The sequence below is a fragment of the Propithecus coquereli genome, unplaced genomic scaffold (assembly GCF_000956105.1).
Source record: "Propithecus coquereli isolate 6110/MARCELLA unplaced genomic scaffold, Pcoq_1.0 Scaffold14, whole genome shotgun sequence".
In the NCBI taxonomy this organism is placed as follows: domain Eukaryota; kingdom Metazoa; phylum Chordata; class Mammalia; order Primates; family Indriidae; genus Propithecus; species Propithecus coquereli.
In genome coordinates this window covers 10,402,370-10,426,067 of record NW_012138302.1, presented here as the reverse complement: position 1 = coordinate 10,426,067, position 23,698 = coordinate 10,402,370, and positions in this window count along the sequence as shown.

Below are 23,698 nucleotides of genomic sequence, written 5' to 3'. Positions count from 1 at the left end.
GTGCAATGGCATTAGCATAGCTCACCGCAACCTGAAACTCCTGATCTCAATCGATCCTCTGGCCTTGGCCTCCCAAAGTGCTAGGATTAGAGGCTTGAGCCAGAGGGCTCAATCTTCGTAGAGAATTCAGACTATTCACTGCCCTTTCTGAGGAACCTAGAGAGAGCCAGTGGCAGAGCCCTTAACAAAACACTTTCTCAGAAGCCAGGCTCTACCCTCGAAGCACCCGGATGCCTTGAGGAACTGCCTGCCCAAGACTTTTCCCCAAAGCATCACTCAAGGGCTCTTTAAGACTTTAAGTGCCAAACAATTGCACCACTCAGATCTCCAAGCTTCATGGGCTGGTGGAATGGCAACTGGTATTTGAGAAGCTCCCGCTTGATTCTCAGCATGCCAGACAGAAATGCCAAGGCAGTGGCATGGGGCTGCGAGACAGACTCAGGTGAGGCCCTCAGGAGGCCAGATTCAAATCTTCGCTTTGGTCCCTATGGAGAGTCAAGTGAGCAGGCTTGTGTTTTGGGAAAGTGAACCTGGGCTTGAGTATAGATCTGCCACCAGGAACTTCAGGGGAGTCCCTTCCCCACAGTGAGCTTCGATAGAGGGTGGGACTATGCAACCTCTAAGTTCCTTGCAGTTTACCTATTATTATTATTATTATTATTTCTATTGATACCAGTGTGCTGAAAGGCAGGGCTCATGATCTATTTGAAATACATTTACTTAATTTCCTGCTGTTCACTTAAATAAAATCAATTATGTCAAAAGAAAAATCCTTATTCTTTATATACTTCAGTATTTATGAGTATAATAATATGATGTCTAGGATTTGCTTTAAAATACTCGAGTTCCTCCCCTACTCCCTAAATGAGGAAAATGGGTAAAATAAAACAGGCAAAATGTTAAGATTGTTGAAACCAGGTAATGGGTAAATGAGAGTTTATTATACTATTTTCTACACTTTAATGTATGCTTTAAAATTTTCACAGTAAAAAATTAAATATATAATAAGTCAGAAAATAAATATATTCAGTTCCCTGCTCTTAGATTAAAACTCCATGACGTTCCTGCTCACTCTTAAGTGATGAGCAATTCCATAAGACCTTTAAGTTATAAATCCAGTTTGAAATCAGAAACAAGAATGTCCAGTCCAAGGTATAAATAAATCAAAGCCTGCCCATGAATTAGTGCCGATCTTACATCTTTCAGTTCTGGCCACCTTAATATGTGGAAAACCACGGTAGGCAAAGGAGAGGGCATGGCTGGCTGATGCTCTTGTTTCTCTGACCTGCCTCTGCTTGCAAACTAAATATGGTTTCATGCCATCCTTCTCTGCAAGCTCCCCACCACCTGCCCCAACCAGGGGTGGCACATGAGGAAGGATAAGGGAAAAAAGGTAGGAATAGGTCTTATTTGTATTGGTAGTAAGAAAAATTGGTTTTAGGGTTTCTAAGTCTTGCGGGTGTTTAAGGCTTGCCTCTAGGTCTAGTGGGTGATTCTGAGGACTCTTTAGAGCAGAGCTGTTCAACAGAAATATAATATGGGCCCTGAATACATGCTACATATGTACTTTTCAATCTTCTAGTAGCCACATTTTAAAAATGTAAAAAGAAACAGGTGAAATTAATTTAAGTAATATATTTTATTTGATCTAACATATCTAAGATGGTATCATCTCAATATGCAATCAACATAAAAATATTAATGACATCTTTTACACTTTCTTCTTCATACTCTTTAGCATGAAATAGGTGAATTTTATACTTTCAGCAGGTCTCAATTTGGACGGCAATAGCCTCACATGGCCAATGGCTATCGTACTGGACAGCTTAGGTTTAGAGGTTCCCATCCCTGGAGACTTCCAGCTTGCAGTTTCCTGGCCCACGTGCAGGGTGACCTGACATTACCTGACAACACATCCTGGTTTGCCTGGGAGAATGCTGGTTTAGTCCTGCTGCCCGGCTTTATTATTAGTTAAGTTACTTGATTAGAAGTGCCCCCTTTCTCTCTCACAGGTATCCCCATTTGAGACATGAGGCATATGGTCTCCCTGCCTGTGGCTCTGACCCTGGGTGGGAGCTTGTGACTCCTCATCTTTAGAAACCCAGGCATTCCTGTAAGCTTCTGGCTACTGAGTTCTCCCTGCCTCTCTGGACAGTACCCAAGATAATCCCGTGCCCGCTCTCCCTTCCATGCGGCCCCTGGCTGATCCTCAGGGAGCACCTCCAAAACCCCAGTCTCCCCTGGACCTCAAGTATGGGCTGATTCCTTTCTAGCTCCCTACCCGAGGGGTCAGCCATTTCTCCTCTAGATCAGGGGTCTGATGCTGCACGCAGAGCTAAGCATGCTTTTTACATTTTTAAAAGGTTGAAAAATAAACAAATAAGAATATGTGACATATGAGAATAATATCTATTGGATGTTGGGCAGGAGGAAGGGAGGAGGGGACGGGTATATGCATACATAAAGAGTGCAATGCGCACCACCCGAAGGATGGACATATTTGAAACTCGGACTTGGGGGGAGGGGGGGCAAGGGCAACATACGTAACCTAAACATCTGTACCCCCATAATATGCTGAATTAAAAAAAAAATAAAATAAAATAAAAAAAAAAACAATATGTGACAGAGACCATATGTGTCCTGCAAGGCCTAATTACTATTTGTTTCTTTGTAAAAAAAAGTTTGCCAACCCCTACTCTCTATCTTCCCGGGGGGAAGGGGAGGTCAGACAGAGCTCACCAAGCTTCCAACCGCAGAGTGCACAAACCACGCCTTTCCCTCTAGGCTTGAGAAGGGGAGCAGATCCTTGACCTCTCACTAGGCTGGAGGTTAGGAGTAGATGTAGATCACCGCTCACACCCCTCTTTTCCTGCAGTCAACAGGGCTTCTTGCGAGAACATGCTCACAGGAATTCTCATCTCTCACCTTCTCCCTCTCCACATTAGGCCATTTCCTTTAACCATCTACACAGTGTAAGTTGGCACTGCACTTTGGAATTTCAGTTCTATTACATTTTTAAAGTTTCAATTTTTAGTTCTGGTTACTATATTACCATTATCATCATTGTCAACCATGATTTATTTCCTTGAATAGCCTATGATTTATTGGCGGTAGGATCCCTTTTTTCTTATTTTTGAACCTCTAACAGCACTTAACACAATGCCTCACACAGCATAAATCCACAATAAACATGGTTTGAGTGAAAGAATTAATGATAATTAACTCATACACTCAACACTTCAGTCTAACTAACAACTTAGAATTCTCTGAAGACACTGAGATCTCTTCCCCAAGTGCCTTTGCTTACGTCATACCTTTTGCCTGGCATCTTTTGACCTTTTCTCCTCATCTACCATCCTCCAAGATGCAGCTGAAATGATACAACAAAATCTTATGAAAAATTAAAAATAGACCTCTCTGATACCCTCCAATATAACAGGTTTAGTAAGGCCTTTTCAGAGCATCTCTAGAAGACATCATCATAGCCATCCCATGGCCAGAAACACCCCTCTTCATATACTTAAAACAATGCACCGTTTCTGGTTGTATAATGTACTCTCCCACCAGATCAGGGATTCTACATGTTAAAATCACCTAAGAAGCTTTTAAAAACACTGATTCCTGGCTCCATTTCAGACCAGGGGAATCAGGTTCTCTGGGGTGGGGTCCAGATATTGGTATTTTAAATACTTTTCAGTAATCTAATATGTAGCCGGAGTTGAGAACCACTGTATAAAACAGTGAGCTACTATTAATAAAAGCAAGGACTAGAATTTGTCTCGGCAATTCTACATCACAGCAAAGATTACCATTCCATAAATACTTGTCAAATGAACTAAGAGGCATAACAGAAATATAAAAAATAATTTATGTAATCTCGCCATGCAACTTTATTTTAAAATATGAGATGAACAACTATATATTAATTGAATGATTTCTGACTTACTGGGCAGGTTTGTTTAACTGTATCAAACACATAAATTGACTAGGATCCCACATCTAACTAAGCAGTTTTCCCAGTTGTGGTAAACTTGGCCTTAAAAGAAATATAGATGGATCCTGCAAAAATATGAACATTATGCCAGTTCATTAGCATAGTCTCTAACTAAGTCCAAAAGACAGACCTGCAAAGCCCCCTCATGTAATATAGATATATTTCAAGGTTGTTATCTCACAACTGTCAAACTCAGCCTCTTCTTGCCTTCTCCTGTGCAATTTATACTTGAGAGCAGCATGAGAGTTTTTTATTAATTTGTTTGTCAAGCAACACTCTCAGCTCTCTTGTAATTATGTTGCCTGTTAGTAGCATTAAGTACAAACATAGCTCTTGGTTTCACTTGTTAATTTGTGCCTCTCCTATATTTAGATATAGGAACAGATATAGTCGTAAGATCAGAAAATTGCTGACGGTCAGGAAAGGACAACATGAAGGCCTGTGTGCCTTTGCCAGTAATTAATACATAGCATAAAGTGGAATGATCACAAAAGAAGCTCTGGGTTTCAGTTGGCCCCAGTCACTTACTCTGTGTCTTTGGACAAATAAGCTCACTTCTTTGTGCCTTGAACACCCTGTCTCAAAAATGGAAGGTAATAACGAGATCTATTTCAATTGCCCAGCAGAGTTATGGTGTGCATGAAATGAGATGATGATGAGAGAACACTTAAGAAATTACAAACAACTATGCTAATATACTTGTTTCTGTCATTTAGTTGTAAACATGCTACATACCTACTGTGTTATGGTCTACAGGAATATAAATAAGAACGACTCTAATTACCATTTTTAGTATAGTAATCATACTATTCTAATGAAGTCCTTCTGCCATCTTGTTTGTTTATTTTATGTGTCAACCTGGCCACAGAGTGTCCAGACTTTTGGTCAGACATTCTGGGTATGTCTGTGAAGGTGGTCCTGGATAAAATCAACATTTGAATTGGTAGACTGAGTAAAGCAGACTACACTCTCTAAGGTGGGTAGGCCTCGTCCACATCAGTGGAAGACCTGAACAGAACAAAAAGGCTGACTAAAAAAGAATTTCTTCCTGCCTAACTGCCTTGACCTGGGACACCATTTTTTTCCTGCCTTTGGACTTGAACTGAAGTTAAGTCATCAGCTATCTTGGATATCCAGCTTGCTGACTGCAGACCTTGGGACTTGTCAGCCCCCATAATCACATGAACCAATTCCTTATAATAAATTATCTATCTATCAATCAATCTATCATCAACCTATCTGTCAATTAATCAATCTACCATAATCACACAAACACACATATCCTATTGGTTCTGCTTCTCTGGAGAACCTTTACACATCTCTAGTAACATAAATACTCTTTGGTGGAGGCTTCAGATATAACTCTTTTTAAATATGACTTACATTGCTGGAAGTATTTCAAGTGGCCACTAGAATCAGCTGGCCAGCTTTAAAAACTTCAGTTCCCAATACTGACACCAGATCTTCTGAATCAGTATCTCAAGGGGGTAGAGCCCAGGACTCTAGATTTTCAACAGGCTTCCCAGTAACTCAGCTCACCAGCCAGCTCACTTAGGAACTACTCAGCTAAGTGCTTTGGTTGAGGGAACTAGGAACCAAGGATCTTTCCTGATGTAGAAACTTCCATCATTTCAGGTTCATAGACTGGATTTCTTTCTTTTGTCTCCTATTAAATGCAGAGGAGCTAGAATTATAATATATAAATACTTTAATCATAAATTTAGGGTATATTTAGCCTGCATTCAGCTCTGATAATATTCTTCCTGTGTCTAAACACCTTCAGGGGCTCCCCATCGCCTATTTAATAAAATCCACTCTCCTTACTATGGCATCTCAATCCCTCCAAAATATGACCCCTGGAGGTCTCCAGCCTCATCTCTCATCCACATGCATTCACAGCCCCACTCCCCAGAGAGAATTTTTACCATTTTCTGACCGCATGTGCTGTTCCTCTTCTCACCTACACCTGGAGGGTTGTCACCCCAAACACTCATCCTTCAAGTTTTAACTCAACTAGAAACTTACTCAGGCAACTTATCTAATAGCTCTCTGAGAGATTGCTTTATATCATAGTCATTTGTGCATGTCTCCTTCAAGAATGGGTGTCTCAAAAGCAGAGCTATGTGCTTCATGCCTGTTTACCCGGAGCTCTGAATCTGGCACATAGTAAAGTTGTATGTATCAAATGAATTGATGCAGGCTTATATTTTCCTACATGGTTACCAAAAGGGAAAAATTTAAAATTTGGACATGTAGCTGCAAAATATGGAAAAGATGTGGAAAAGGGTCATAGAGTAGAGTCTAGCCAGCACAGAGTATTGGAGAGACATGTCTAGCTTCCATTCCCACCTCTCCTACTTATTAATGATATGATGGGTCAAGTTACTTCAGCATCTCAATTTCTTCATCTCTAAGTGAGGATGATGATGGTATTAATCTCACAAGGCTGTTGTAAGGATTAACAATGGACTATGCTAAGAACTTAGCACATCATCAAGATGCATCATATAAACCATTTAAAAGGTATAGCTTTTAAGCTTTTAAACCATTTAAGCTATAGCTTAAGAAGCTACAGTTGTTATTAGTTCTTTCTTATTTTATGATGTTTTAGAAAGTGAGCACAGTTATAGACAGTGGAAGATTCCTGATTTATGGGTGCATAGAAAAGTTGAAGAGTCCTCAGGCTAACCTGTCTTGGGGTTATTTCCATTTCTGAAGGGCAACCATCTCAGGGGTAGGGGAGGAAAGCCAGAGAATTATGCCTTCGTCTTCCATGGACTGCTTCTCTTCTATGATGAGTTCCCTTAAGGAGTATAGATCCATAGGAGATTTATGTATGTGCTCTGTTTCCCAATAGTTGAAGGAACTTATTTGCCACCACTAAGGATTCATTCTCTTCCTGGAAGTCAATTCGCAAGGTGCCTGCACCTGCCAAGGGCAAGATCTGCAGACCAGAAGCTTCTGAGTTGAAATCTATTGCCCGAGAGACTAGTGTCCCTCTTTGACGCTGGGCTGGAAGGAGACATGGGCCAAACTTTGGCCCAGGCCTGGAAACTATAACACCATCATTGGAATTTGAAAAGTGATTAGATCCGATCCACCGCTCTGTGAAGAGGCTCAGGCCCAGACCAGTGAAAAGAACTTATAATACAGTGCAGAGCTGTGGCTGCCAAAGACCATCATGTCTATGACAATGCCCGTCCTGTTCTGAGTGAAATAGGAAAAAGGACGATGTTGTAAGGTTTGTATAAAGGTAAACAGATTGTATTTTTTAAGATCTGAGGTTAAGTTCTTCATATTTTATGCTATTAAAGTTACTTTTCTTTATAACATATTGATGATAGTCAATGGCCAATGGCTGACTTTTTTTCTTAAACATCCTTCCCTGGATAAATGAAAGTTGACAAGTCTATGTCCTTCTGTACACTTTTTGGGGGAGTTGGCTATTTTACTGATCTATGAAATCCCTAAGAGTTTGGGATCCTTTGATGTCAGGGTTGAGAAAAGGGGCTCGGGAACCAAAAAGACCTGGGTTGTTATCTTTGCTCTCCCCTCCCCCCACCCCCAGTTGTATGACTTTGAGCAATTTATTTAACTTCTCTGAGTCTCTAAAACAGTAACAATAATAATAATGCCTACCTTACAGGATCACTATATGATGAAAAAAGATACCAGATGGTATGTGGTTAGCACTGGGCCTGGCACAAAAATTGTGATGATGGGTGGTTAAAAAGGATTTCCAGAATTTAACCATGCAGATAAAATGTTTAAATGAAGAGCAGATTCAGAAAGAACTAAGAAGCATTTAATTCCCCCATATGGAATTCTTCCTAAATGTAGCCTGTATGCTTTGAAAACTGCTGGGTTTGGATTCAAGACAGGCTGGGTTTACATGTTACTAATGCAGGCCATTTTCTGGTCTAATGAGTTTTAAATAAGGCAACCAATTACTCTGAGCCTCTGTTTCCTTATCTGTAAAATGTAGTCCCCCATTACAGAATATCAGCACACTAGGCATTTTACACACATCTTCACTTGATATACACAGCAACCCCACAAGATAGATACAGTTGATTATTATTTGCAATATCTACGGTCTATAAAGTTACAGAAATATTGAACCATTGCTTCTAGGGGAATCACAGGGTTAGGTTCCTGTGAGCTTCTGGTCATAGCATTTTCATCAACTGATCAACACATAATCTTTTTTTATGGGTTTCGTTTAAAGACACCTTATTTAATATATATCGATTCACTAACATTGATCTCACAGCCCGCAGCACTGTAAGTAATACCTGAATGAAGCTTATCTACAGCATGTATTGTCTCCATAAAGCACATCACAGTCTTCTTACTCTTAGAACACCAGACAGTGCTTCAGCACTATGCTTGGGGGCCATATTAAACAGTAAAATCACCAACAGAAAGCACAAAAATGCTAAACATGTGACCACAAAAAGGATGCTTGCTTACAGTCAGAGAGCTGAAACAAGAAGGCAGACAGCACCTTGTTTAACTTCAACTGACGACATGCTTATCAGGAGACTCAGATTTCTGTCCACTCTGTGCATGTCTGCCAATGACCACAAAAGCGCCATGAGCATTGATTTGGGGGTAACAAATAAATTTAGTGAGCGGTGGTCAAATTTGGAAATATGAAATTTACAAATAATAAGGCTCAACTGTACTATTCTCTTCGTAACAGGGGAATCTGAGGCTCAAAGAATTTATGTCATACAACTAGTTAGTGGTTAAGTTGATGTGAAATTGGGTATATGTGTCTCCAAAGACTCATGTTCTTTCCATTATTATAATAACACCATCATTTAATACTCCCTGTGTGTTCTGGTTATCCTATGAAACAGGAGGGACTTAAATGGCTCCCTCACAGGAAGATGGTGAGGATCAAATTATTTGATGCCCTCAAAGGTGCTCTGTAAACCGTAGAGCATTATACACATATTAAAAGAAGAATTGATATAAGTAGGTTCAATTACAGTGAGGTTACACTACCCAGCATTAAGGCCAACTATAACGAACTCCCTAATTCTCCCGTAGTAGAAAGAGACCAAGTTAAGAACCAGACCTTGAGAGGTCTATGTCTGGGTAGCCCTTATCCCAGCAAGCAATGAGAAGCTGGTGATTCAAGCTAATTCAATGCAGTCTCAGTGAGATTGCTCTTCCAGGGTTCTGAGAGCAAAAGAAGTACTCACAGTGTATTTTAGTTAAAAGATCAAAATGCAGGTTAGGTGCACTAAAAAAAGTGCTTCTGATGTCAAGTCCACTTGTTACTGTTACAGAAATCTACCACCTAGGGCCACAAAAAAAAAAAAAAAAATCAACACAGCAGCTTTAGCCAGCAGTGCAGATACTGATGAATGGGGGTGTTGTCTCAAAAACCATCTGGAAACCACTTGCTGTGCCTTAGTGGGGGAGGGGCTTGGAGCCTACAGGCACCATTTTAATTACAGATGGGTATTTAGTAATTGAGGCCAGACTCATCCAACACAGGATCTGAAGAATTTACCATCTCTGATAAAAAGAATCAATAAAGAGGGAGAGAAAAGGACTTAAAAATGTTCATGTCCTTTAACTCACTAATGCCACTTCAAAGAATGCTATAAAAATGTTCATATGCAGAAAAATATTAATACATGAAGATCATCACAGTATAGCTATTTCTAATTTTAGCTTTTATAAATAATGGAGATTTGGTTTAAAAAGCATGTTATATCCATTTAATAAAATAGTAAGTATAATGAAAAAGCATTTTAAAGAATTTTTAACATGGGAAAAAATTGAAATATTAGTAAACATAAATAATAAATAAAAGCAGGATACAAAAAGCATGAATCAAACTGTGTATGTGTATTCCCAAAAACAAAATAAGCAAAAAGACTGAAAGGAAACATGCCAAATGTTAACAATTATTGATTTCTTGTTTGTGAAATTATGAATGATTTTTATTCACTTTCTTTTTATCCCCAAAGTTTCCAAACAAGCAAATACTACCATTTTAAGGTGAGGAGGCAAACAGAACAATGCAAGTACAATCCAGTTTGCTGTCACACTCCACACTCAAAAGAGTGCTTTGATGAACAGAGGCACAGATTAAACAAGATTTAGCCTGTTCATCTAACAGGTCACTGATCTGTAAAAATATCAGATGTTTTCAGATTTTTCAAATCATTTATTATTAAGCAACTAGTTGGAGGGTAGCCAACTTAATTAAACAAAAAACATGAGATGGCCCCATCCCCAGAATAGCCCCTGAGGGTAGGGGTGTGGGGAGGCATTCTCTTCTATTCACCTTTGTATTGCCAGAACCTTGTGCCTGCAACAGAGCTAAATAACTTGAGAGAATGATACATAGAAAAATAAGCTGCCAGTCAATCACATTCAATCACAGTTCAGCAGGCACTGGTCTTACCCTTCATTCATACATACAGTCATTCAAAAATTAACCATTTACTACATATGCATACATGACTAGGCATGGACAGGCTTCAAGACATGCAATGACCAGTGGTGGTCCTAATACATAAACAAGTAAAGGACTTTGTGCAATAAGAACAAAATGCTAAGGGAATTCAGAAACAGAAAGATTTTCTCCAGGTAGGAATGTTAGGGACAGAAAAATAAGAGATAATGGAATGATAACCAAGGAGGAAATAATTAAAGAAAAACAATAAGAAGGAAATAGTTACAGAAAAATAATCAGGGAAAACAGTTATTTCAGTCTTAAAGAATGGGGTAATTAGACCATGGAACAAGGACCACCGATCAGAAAATAGAAAAACACCATAAACAGCGACTTTCCCCATCACACATTTAGGAGAAAGGAATGTCTAGAATATAATCTTTAAGTTATATCCATACCTGGCAAAATCAAGACCCTAAAACCTGTGACATATAGCCATAAGTAATTATAACTGATCTTTACATCAATGTATACTACTAGCATATAAAAGGAGAAACATAGAAGAAGACAGTGTCTTCTCCACTCACGGAGACAGACCCATTTCCCCTTAGGAAATGTATCTTGCACCCTTAAACTTTCCTAACAATAAATTCTTCACACATACTTGCTAAGTGTCTGTCATCTCTCTCCCTTGAGTGGGCCAAGGCTTGTGATTCCTCCCAGCCAGGAGCCCAAGAACTGGGGCAGCACTTCAAAGTCCAGCCATGGACAGGACTGTGACAGGAAGTTCAGAGAAGGCTTCCTGGAGGAAGTGGGATATGAGATGGGTCTTGAAGGGTGGACAGAATTTTGGCATGAGTAAGGAAAGTGGAGATAGGGCCTCTCAGATTGCAGTAATGACATGAGCTAAGTCCTGAAGGTGGTAATTTATAAGGCTTAGAGAATAAGAAATGCTTCAATTTGACTAGAGCATGGAGGCCCAAGGGACTGTGAAGGCGTAGACTTGAGGCTAAAGCAATGCACTGGGACCTGGTTACACAGGGAGAGTTTTGAAAATTATGTTAAGATTTGCTTTTCCCAGTTGATAAAGGGGAACCGTGGAACGTCTTTGAGTAGAAGAGTGACCTGTTCAGAGAAATCTTTAAGAAGATGCTTGGGCAGCAATGGGTAAAGCGGATGGGAAAAAAGAGAGGCAGGACCTGACATGGCACGAAACTGCAGTGAACAGACAGGAATACTGAACCAGAGAAGCAGCCCGAAACTCAGCTCTTAGTTCCTTCAACCACCAGGACTGCTTCAACTTTTAGCTGCTGGATTTTCTTGAAACTGAGATGCTAAGGACCAACCAAGAGAAAGATGCTTAATCCCTGGTCAGTCTCTATATCCCCCTCCCCCTCAGAGGAAGCTGAATTGCTTTGCAAATGTATGCAGATACATGCGAATAACAAAGCCATTAACATGTGCCCTCAGCCTCAAAGGGAAAGGTTTGCTTTGATCAAAGCTCATCATTGGATATATCCAAGGGGCAGAAAAACAATACCCTGCTCAGCCCAAACAAGGGAAGGGTTAGATTCTGGAGCAGAAAGCTCTGCCTTAGTAACTGCTATTCAATCAAATATTAGGGTGCTTGGTGTTCCCCTCTTACTTCCCCATTTCTTAAAGCTGGAATTGCTGTGAAAGATCCTCCCCTGCTCCCATTTATCATGGCTGCAAGTACTGATAAAAATGTGAGTGTGTGTGTGTGTATGTGTGTGTGTTTGATCTGATCCTCTAAACTCTGCTTCTCAAAGTGTGGCATATAGACCAGCAGCATCAGCATCACCTGGGAGGGTGTTAGGAATGCTGAACCTCCCACCAGACCTTAGCACCAGTGAATCAGAATCTGCATTTTAATAAAATGCCAGGTGGGTGGTACATATGTACATTATAATTTGAGGAACACTGATCTAAATGACCTTAGCATCCATAATTATGATCTCCTAACAGCCAGGGCCAATTTTTACTCACTTTCATATTCCCCAGGCACAGTGCATGACACATAGTAGGTAATTAAGAGGTCTCTCTTTCCTGTCCTGTAAAATGAGATAGTAGCTATCTCAGGAGCTGTTGCATGGAGTGAACGAAATATCAAATGTAAAATGTTCAAGCGCAATGCCTGGCATATGGGTGGCAGTGCACAAACTTCTTGAATTCCTTTCTCACTCTCCTTCCTTGTCAAAAGCAAGGAAGTGGGTACAAACAACCCCACACATATGTTGAACATTTTGTATTTTATAAATATCTGTGCCATCTAGTCCCCGTGTCAACCAGCAGAAGGAGTTGCCAGCCGTGTTTCACCAACCAGGAAACTAGAAACCAGAAGGTTAAAGGACTTGTGCAAAGTCATAAGGCAGTAGTGACAGAGCTGGAATCTGGGCCCCTTTCAATCCATCCTTCACCCTGCAGCCGCCTGGTACACAATGCAGAACAGGACACACAAATGCCTGCTGGAAATTCTTCCTTGTGTCCATACCACCTTCAGGGTAGAATCCAAGCTCTTTAGTACAACTCAGCCCAGGAGGCATAGTTCTGGCCAGGTGGGCAGAACAACTTTGCCAAAGACCCAGGGAGACTCTTATCTCTGGCCCCTGTGCACTTCTCTGCCCTCAGCTCCTTCTTTCTGATCTGATCTTTCCCCCTGTTTCAGGTCACATTTGTCGGTTCAGAGTCATCAGGACATTTCACATCTCCCTCAGTTCACTCTAGTCCTTTTCTGTGGAATGGGCTTGGCTAGGGCCTTCGAGTCAGATAGCTTCTATCTGCCCCTCCAGACCTGCCTGCGACTTCTCCACTCTGCCCTGTGCCCCTGCAGGCTGATCTGTATGGGCTACAGTGGAGGTTCCCAGGGCCTCTGCTTTCCAACTGTGCTTGGGGAGGGAAAAAAAGAGAAAGCAGGGAGTGAAGTCAGAGTATTTATTCTATCAGCTCCTTCCTACAAAGTTGGTACAAGCTGGCTGTGTTCCTCTACAGAAGGTCCTTTTTCCTCAAGGAGACCATCCCTACAGGACTCTAGCTGTCCAAATCCTGGTAACTGTAGCCTCCTCCCATAGGGCCTGGCGTGGTACCAGCTTAACACTACACGACTTCACTGTTCCTTATACCTTCACCTTTGGAAATAATTTCTCCATCGAATATCCCATTTTGAATGTGCCCTCTGTTTCCTGTTAGGAACCTGATTAAACTATTCTTCATCCAGAGAATTACTGTGCATCCTTCAAAACCAAGCTCAAGGGTCACCATCTCAGGTTCCATGACACCTCGGGCTTCCCTCTGGCATAATATTTCTTACATATCAGTGTTCAGGTTCTCATTTGACTTCTTCAAGGGCAGGGAGGCTATTTTTACCCTACTTTGTAGCTCCAGCATCTAGAAAGTGCTGTATAAATATTTGTTGGCTAAATTAATTAAAAGTGACAAAGTCAAATTATCTTAAGCAAACCACTTCTATCTTATTAAAATGAAGAAAATTTCTGCTGATATTTTTATATGCAAGGCACTGTTCTTTTACACTTACAGCGACATTAAAAAAAATAGGAACTAGACCTATTCCAGTCAAACTGGGACACAAAGTCACTGTAATTATAACCCATGCATGGCATTATGATAACCAGGGATGGAGTGAAATCTGAGGACTCTAACATTTCTGGAAGGAGTGGTGGGAGTTGGAATTCTAGGATGGCCACCAGTGATCCTGCCTCCTGGTATTTATGTCCTAATGTAATCCTCCTGCCCTTGAGTAGAGCCGCGACCCAGTGACTTGCTTCTAACAAACAGAATATAGCAAAGATGATGGGATGTTGCTTCAGCAATTATTCTTTTGTTCAGTTATAAAAGCGTGTGTGACTTCTGCGTTGCTGGAAGTCACTCACTGTCTCTGGCGCTCTTGCTTGCTTGCTCTGATGAAGCTAGCTACCATAGTTGTGAGCTACCCTACAGAGAGGCCTGTGTGCCAAGAAACAGAGGGCAACCTCTAGCCAACAGCCAGAGGAACTGAGCCTCAGTCCAATTGCCTGCCAGGAGTTGAATTCTCCCATAACAACTGAGTGAGCTGGAAAGGGGATCCCGCCCTAATCAAACCTTGCAATGACTGCAGCCCCAATTAATACTGCAGCTTCAGCCAGAGGATCCATGTAAACTGACCTCAGACTCCTGACCTACAGAAATTGTGAGGTAGTAAATGCTCTTGCTTTAAGCCATTAAGCCACGAAGTTTTAGGGTAATTTGCTATGCAATAACAGATAACCAATAGAGAAGTTTCTCCAACTTAAATATCTTTGACCTAGTTCTGGTTCCAGTCTGCCAGATATTGCAGAAGGTGAGTTTGAATGGAAAAATCAGAAGGGAAATAAACAGACAAAAGGATCAAATATTTCTAGCTTACACTTCCAGTAGCACATAGTCCAGAAATTATTTCTTTTCATCCGCAGGATGAAAACAGGCATCACTCTGTCTAGCTGATCTGAGTCTTCCTAGTTCTTAGGGCTTTTTATCTAAAAGGCAATTTGGTTTTTCCTCCCCCATAGGAATCCAAAAACAATGAACACCAAAGCTACCACTTACTGAGCATGGTGCATTGTCATCAAAAAGGCCAACGAAGATTCCTTCCATCCATGTATGTGCATCCTGCTTCTCCTGTCAAGAGAGAGTCTAGTTCTCCCCTGGAACGCCATGAAAGGTTTTGACCAATAGAATGTAGCGAAAGTTAGCAAAGTGCGAGGGCCACGACTAGGTCTTAAGACCTTGGGGGAAGTTATTTTTGCATTCTTGGGGGCCCTGAAACACCAAGTTAAGAAGTCTGATGACCCTGCTAGAAAGGGAGGCCATGCAGAGAGAACGGGGCTGCAGAAGGTGAGCTTCCACAGTGAGGGACAGAGAGGCAGAGGCAGAGAGAGAGAAACAGACAGACAGAATGACAGAGAGCAAGCACGTGTGGCCAGCCAGTCCCCAGCCCTTCCAGCCACTCTAGCTGCAGTGCCACCCACGTGAAAGAAGCTATCTCGGATCTTACAGCCCCAGGTGAGTTGCCCCAGCCATCACCACATGGATCAACACAAGCTGTCTCCAGTGGGCCCTGCCTTAATGACACAACCATGGGCAGATAAACAGCCACTGCTATGCTAAGCCACTAAGTGTTGGGGTGATCTGTTACAAAGCAATGGATAACCCAAGCGGTAGTGAAACTAAGAAGTTGTCAGATACTCAGCTAGGCTTTCACCAAGCCTACGGGATGGGTACTGCCTTCCGGTTGCAGATGAGGAAACTGAAGCCCAGAGAGGCTGGGTGATTTATACAAGGTCACACAAACAGCAAATGGGTCAAAATTCACATCCAAATCATTATGAATCTAAAACATGTGTACTTCACATTAAACACTGAGATGGCAAGATAGCACATGGTTCACAGCCAAGATGGGAGATTGTCATCTATGAGAATGGCACCCCTCTGGAGCTGTGAGATGCACCAGCAAAGGCAGCACCAGGCCCAGGGGTGGGGGATAAAGGCAAAGAAAGCTGTGAACAGCTCCTGGCCTATGGGGAATGTGAGCTCTATTCTCCAGGAAACAGTAACCACAGGAAAATGGCAGCTTTGGGAAAAGATGCAGGGCATCATCTCAGGTCACAGGGCTGCTCACAGGCAGGCCTCAGGTTTTTCCACTTTAAGGTGTGCCGAGTGACAAGGAAGATGTACACAATACGTGTTCCACATTAAACAGGAGCTTGCTTTAATTGGTTGCCTCTGAACACCCCTTGGCCTGGGGTGGGGCTATAGGAAATAGAAGGAAAGTGGCTGCTACCAGGAGAGCATGCTTCACATGTTCACCTCTGGTAAGTAGTGGCCAGGAGACTGGAGTAGGAGATTGTCTATGTAGCCTGTGAGTCTACCAATAGTAAGAATTATTAAAGTGCTTAGTCTGTGCCAGGCACTGTTCTAAGCCCTTTCTCTTATATTAACTCATTTATCTTCACCCTGAATTAGGAACAATTATCAGTCCCACTTTACAGATGAGGAAACTGAGGCACATCTAAGTTAACTAACTTGCCCGAGGTCATGCTGGTAGTTGTAATAAGAGAGGAGCCAGGTCAGGGTGAGCGAGTTCTGCACATGCAGCAGCAATGACATTGCTGGCCACCTGCGCCCTGCTGCTTCGGCTGCCCACAGGGAGGTGTAGCTCTCCCCTTTTCGTGAGCTTATTTGAGGCTAGATCTGGTTCCTACAGTTTCCACTAAATATGACCGGTTGTTTCAACATCTACTTTATCACAATCTACCAAATACCCTATTCAAAAGTCAAACTAACACTTTTACCATCATAACAATAGTATTGCAATTCTAGGCCTACGGGCTTCTACTAATTTTTCCAACCATCTGTGTGGTAATAAAGCCCAGTATCTCATAAAACAGTATGCAAGTGCAGCTAAAATGTGCCAAGAGTGGAGGTGGAGGTGCAGAGGGAACAGCAGGTGGTAGGACTGGAGAGGTAGGCAGAGACTAGACCTGCAGAGATGTGTAGACCTGGACAGGGAGGTTTGATTTTCACTCAAGTATTAAGAGAGGCTATTAGTGTCAGGAGGCCTAGTGTCTTCCTCCTGGGTGCACAGGTGGACTACATTTCCCAGCCTTCCTTGCAGTTGCACATGGCCACATGCCTGCCTTGCACTGGTTAGGGGCTCAACTGCTAGTTGACTTCTAGCCAATGGAATGTACTCTGGAGCAGGGCCCAGTTAAAATTCCTTTGCCTGCTCCTTCCCATAGGAATACAAACCCTAGGGTGCTTTTGTGTAGCTGATGCTGTCAGTGTCCCACCCATCTTCCCCTGAACTCCTTTATCATTTTCCTGCACACAGGTTCTCTCTCTCCCACATGCTGGCACTTGCATCTCCTCAAGGGTGGGCTGCCTGTGGGGTGTCAGGACTCCCCTTGTCCGTTCACACGGATTGCTAGAAGTACCTGGGAAGGTATGTCTCCTGTAGGCAGACCTTCACCAATGCATGGCAGACACGGGCTTAAATACTGCAGCTCCCTTTTCCTGGTAAGGACAGCTCTGAGATGGGGTCTATGTTGTCTTCCAATATTCCCTTATGGGATTAGGCTAAAGTTACCTCTCTGGGGCTTTGCTTGATACTACACCCTTGCTTAGCTTCCTTCCTGGCTCCACTACCTACTTCTATATCAGTTTTTCCTGGGAAAGCTTCCTAAGAGACCACTTTCCTATGAATCCTGGTTTCAGGGTCTGCTTCTAGGAAATAGACCTGGGAGGGCTTTCAAACCAGGTATGAAGGGCCCTAAGTAACTCCCAGAGAGGGGCAGCCTTGTTGATCTGTTCACTAATTCAGACCATAACTAGTGTGTACGAGTCATGAATTGTTGGATCCCTTTGCTATGGCAGTTAGCCTACCCTAACATACTATAAAAAGGCATTAAGCAGAAAGGTGACTCAATATATTTTATATTTTAGAAAGAATACATGACCCTCATATGGAAAATGGATTAGTGGGGTGCAAGGGCCAAAACAAGGATAGCATGAAAAGGTTCTTGTAAAAGTAGAGGAGACCATCGACCGTCGCTTCTCAGATTTAGGTGGAGGCAGCTGACGTGGGCATTCCGGGACACGCGTTGGGTAGAGAGGAGAGAACTTGCTAATGGATTGGATATGAGGATGGAGGAGTGGGAAGGAAGCCGGGATGAGTCCTTGGCTCTGGATTGGTGATGAAACAGCCTACACACAAGGCACAGATCACTCAGTTATCTAAGTACTTGATTATAAAGCTAAACTGTAGTGCTGTCTCAGCTCATCTTACACAATTTCTCTTGCCTTTTCAAAGTAAAGACAAAAAAAAAAAAGAACCAATTGTGAAGCAGCAGTCACTAAGCGAGCCCCGAGCCATGACCACGCCCTCTCACCTGTGTTCAGCAGGCTCCCTCTTACTGAAACCACAGTTTGCAAATGCAATGTCATTGGGGGACCAGGATTTACAAACCTGCCATGAAGCAGGGCCCTTCCATTCCGAGAGAGCCGGTCTTATGTCAGAATCTGTGGGGTGTGCAATATTGGTCAACACAAGGTCCCTGCTCCTAAGGAGAATGTCTTGCTGAAATGATGAGCCATAACAACCCCCTCCAAGTTTAATATGTATATAAAGCTAAATATGTTATGAATAATATCAAAAGACCAAAAGATACTTACTTTCTTGAAAGCTTCATTTTAGTGCCTCCAATTCCCTGTCCCCCATGCAGACCACCGTATGTATATCCATGTTTTCCTTTCTTACTGGCCACCCCCCTTTGCCTTCCCTTGGGAGCCTGCCACGGTGCACACCTCACCCCACCTGCCGCTGAGCCCTGGCTCTATTAAGCATATCTTTTTATTTTCTACATTTCTGATGCTTTAACTCCTGGGGCCTTGCTGACACTGCAGGGACCACCGCTCAGCTCCCAGGGTTAGTTAATTCTTGGAGAGAGTAAACAACTCTCCCAGGAGCTCCCCTTTCATATGCAAACCAGCCAATCCACAACCCACATGCCCAGCCGCCTCCTTCACAGGCTCTTACACTGTAGGCCATTATTCAGCTGCCCTCATCACCCCATGGCCAGGTACCAGACAACCTGGGGCAGCCCCTACACCCCAGTGCCTGCTAAATTACTCAAACCAGCCAATTCTAAACCTGCTTACCCTGCTCCAGTTCATTTCCACAGAAACCAGCTCTTGCCCACGGTTTCCCCTTCCCTCTACCTCCCCGACTAATCCTGGTGCTTCCTGTGTGGCCCCCCACGTCACAGCCCCTCCTCTTGGGATCTGTTAGTATAACAAGCTGTCTTTTCAAAGGTGTTTCCTGATCCATTGGCCTTGCCATGCCTAAAAATAAAAACCTGTATTTTAAAATACTTGCTCCCTCACCCAGAGTCTTGTGTCCCATCCCAGGTCCCCTACACCCCTTTTTCAGCCTACAGGAGTGTGGCATCTGAGACTGACCCCCTCCCCAACCTCCTCTGGAGCCAGTACAAGGCAGTATAGCACAGCAGTGAAGGTACGGACGTGGGGGTGAAAATACCTGGGCGACCTGGGAAAGATTCTTTCACTTCTCTCTGCCTCATCTTCCTCTTTTTCATACAGAGATAATAAAAGTATCCATCTTAAGAATTTATGGTGAGGACTGAAATGAGACAATGACTGTAAAGAGCTTACGACAGTGTCTGGCACATAGAAGGAATTCAATAACTGTTAGTTTATCATCATTATCAATTATTATTAGGGAGCAAAGTGCTTGCAAAACTAGCAAAAGACTCTAAAATGTTACCTACTGCTTAACCAGTGCTTCCCACACACACAGAATAAGGGGTGGGCAGTGGGGAGGAATGATTGCATATTCATAAGCACCTCCAACCAAATTAATTGATAGGGTACGATAGTAATAAAGGGAATTAATTTCCATTTTAATAACTTCACATGCTACATGTTAAGTATAGGTCCATATTACCAATGGTCACCCAATTTCCCCTTTGCGTCTGTTCCGTGTTGATTATGATGTCAGGAAAGCAAAAGTTAAATCCCTTTTTAAGGAAGAAAAAAAATCTAATTTAATAACATTGCAATCCTGTTGAAAGCATGATTAAATCTTAATAAGGGTGGAAGGATGTTGTGTTTCATGTCTATCCCTCTTGAAGCCCTGGCAACTTGTTCAGGGATACAGACCGTGTTGTCAAAGGACTTCACAGCCCAACCCCTGGTCTCATCTGCCGGCATCCAGGATGCAGCAGAAATCTCTGATGGTGCTGACACTTCTATTTTCACTTTTCCCATCCTGGTGCTTTTTCTCATTAAAGCAGCTTGATTCTGTAATTTCTACCAGTAAAGATGAAGATAAAATGACTCCCAACTTTTATTTTGACCTTATAAAACTATGTAATTGGTTCAGAACCTTCAGGCTAAATAGATTTCCTTTGGATTGAGAACCCCGGTCAAAGGAATCACAGAGTCAAAAATATACCACATATCCAAATAGAATTAGCTCATAAACCAATATTCTGTTTGAATGTATTGAAATTAAGGTCTAATGCCAATCTTGTGAAAGTTTGCTTTCTGGTTTATTCATTTTTTTCCCTCTTAAAAAATAAACATAATACCTCAAAGTGAAACAGAAAGCATCCGTCTCGAATGTCTCTTCTTTCCCTGAATCTCACACGTCTCGGGCAGTTTCTCATTATCCACAGAATTGTGTCTGAGCTCTTAAATGTTGCATCTGGGACACAGAGACTGGCCCTGGCCTGATTCCCTGACTTCACCTGTTCCAGCTTCATCACCCTGCACACATTACAACTCCTCAAGTCGCCACCCTGGTCCCCAGTTCCGCATCTCTGCAAGTGCATTACTGCCAATCTGGAAAATCCTCCCCTACTAACCCTTCTGCCAAACCACCACTCCTTTCAGAGTTGGCTCCGATGTCTCCTCCTCTGTGAAGCCTCTGATGCCATCCGTGATGATCCTGGGCAAACCCGAGGACACCAGACCCTCTGTGCTCTCATGCAATCTTACTCAAGCCAGCATATTACGCTTTACAAATCACTGCACTCTATTGCAATGATTGGCTTACTTGTCTCTCGTCTTTTAGGCTGGAGCTACATCTTTCTATCTCTGTTCCTGTACACAGCATCTAGGAAAACACTTGGAATATATAGCAGGCTCTCAGCATATGTTTGTGGGATGACTAGTAAGAGCCAGACTTATACAGCTTTTATTATGTACTGGGCACAACTGTGAGCACCGACGTCTATACACTCTCATTTAGAAACCTCCAACACCCAGTCTACTGTTGTCGCAATCCCTGTGTTACGGTTGCAGAACCTAGAGGTTTTGGTGGGGAGTAACCTGCCCAAGCTCACACAGCTAACAAGTGTGAGAGCACAGAGTGCAGATTTCACGCCAGAAAGACTGGCTGCAGAGAGTAGGTACTTAAACATTACCTCGCACTGCCCTCAAAGAAGGGCCCTTGACAATGTCCTGGGGTTGGCAGCTCAGCGTCCTCTAGCATGCTAGAATTGGCACCAGAGCTTACTGTATGCTCCAGATTGTGGAGGATTAGGAGGTTGCATCAGAGCTGGCAGGAAAAAAAAAAAATGCTCTGATAAGTTAGCCACTCCCAGAGGCAGAGACAGAGCCACAAAATGGCACCGATCTCTGACTGCTGGGCAATCGGCCACACAAATCTGCTAAGGAAGGGTTTGTCCCCAGCACCAACCTCCCAGAAGAGGCAGTTTAAATCCCTGCATGGTTTGGACTTTGGATGATTGATAAATAGTAGAAGCTACAAACATTCATCCTTGTCTGCCAAGGCTCTTCCTCACTGTACGTCACGGGCCAAGTCAGCTCCATCCTGGGAATAGGTCTGCTTGTTAACCTGGGCCCTCTCACAGGGGGCTGTTGAGTCGAAGAGCAAGGAAAACAATAGAAGTACAGGGCCATGCATAAGGAGGATCTGCTCATTTAATGTACTTCTGACAAAAACATGACCGGACTTCTGATCTTTGGAAGCAAGTTCCTCCCTGGGCCTTGTGAAGCAGGTCTGACTTAGAGACAATCTTTTAATGTAACCGCATTTAATAAATAGAGGCTTTAAAACTGTTTAGTTTTACTTCTCTTTTTGAACCTCTAACTCTTAGGATATTCAACATTTATTTGATATCAGACACTGTTAGGCACTAGGAACATAGAAATTAACAAAAAGCAACAGCAGTAATACCCCCACAGCTACCATTTATTAGTCTTCTACTATATGTCTGTCCTTCAAGGAGGTCATATACACCCCAAACTACAAATACTGAGTGGTAGTTCCGTGCTGGAAACGTGTAGGGCACACTGAAAACACACACAAAAAGGACAGAGACGGGACCAGGGTGAAATCTCCTTAGGAGGAAATAGACATTGCCAGGGACAGAAGTTGGGAAAGGATATTCCAGGGGGAACAGGATATGCAAAGACTATTTGCATGGAAGCATAAAATAGCATGGTCAGTAGTTCAATACACTTGAAACTCAGAGTTCAAGGAGAGAGATATTGGGAGGGAGCAAAGATATTCTAAGGGGCTTAAATTGCTCTTGAAGGCAAAGGGCACCGTGACCTATTTTAAGTGAGGAGGAGGAAGGCATTATCGTCATCAGTATTGCATTTCTAAATGAGCACTCCATCTACCACAGTGTGGGGTGATGGATTGGAGCCAGGAGAAACTAGAGGCAGAGATTCTAAGAGTGAAGATATTGCGTGCTGACTGCTGAAATGTGGTATGTAATATCAGCAGCAAAGTTTACTCATCGAATACAGTACAAAGGAGTGTATAATGGAAATACATGCAGATCCAATGTCCTGACGATATATCCTAGAAGGAGTAAGTCACCAAAACCATAATGTGTTGCTGTTCCCCAACTGCTAACAGGTTAGTGGTGAGAATACAGACAAGACACCAAAATTCTCTGTCCCTTTTGGGTAGATGCTGTTGGCAACATTTTCCCATTTATGGATCAATTTCTCCACCAATATGAAGGGGATATCAGGGAGCCAGTGTGAAGAGAGGCCCAGTGATATGATTTAGTATTAGAAAGTCGATCCCTTAAGGTACTATGAAAATAACTTGGATTATATATCTCTTTAATCTCCAGTAGAATTTCAAGGCCAGAAAAAAAGTTAGAGTTGGCAGGAAATTCTGAGACTGTACAGCCCAAACCCTTCAATATATGGATCGGTATTTTTACCTCTTCTATTCGGGTGCCCTTCTAATCTGAGCCATCCGACGAAACCCTCCTCCATCCATGACCCATGATGTCCTTAAAGTCACTCCTACTCTAAAGCTTTCTATGAATCCCACAGGATTAATCGTTCCCTTTTTGGAGCTTTGGTAGTGGCACTTATTATCTGGCCTTCGTTCTTCTCATCTGTAAAATGGGATCACTATTGCGCCATGGACTGAATACTTGACAGAGTCGCACCAACAGGATAACCATCACCTACCTATTTCATAGGATCGTTAGATGTGTCAGTTACTTGTCTGTTTGATTTCAAAACCCTTCACTGTCCTTCCTTGACAAGTTTGCAGGAAACATTTCTCAAGCTCCATTGCCGTCAGGTTTCTGAGTGTGTATGACCAATTTGAGGCACTATGGGAGACTGGAAGCTGGAAGGAGGGAAGAGGACAGAGTATTTCTACCCCTAATTCTCCTGGTTTGGGATTGCATCTCCAGAAACGGTAACATCTCTGC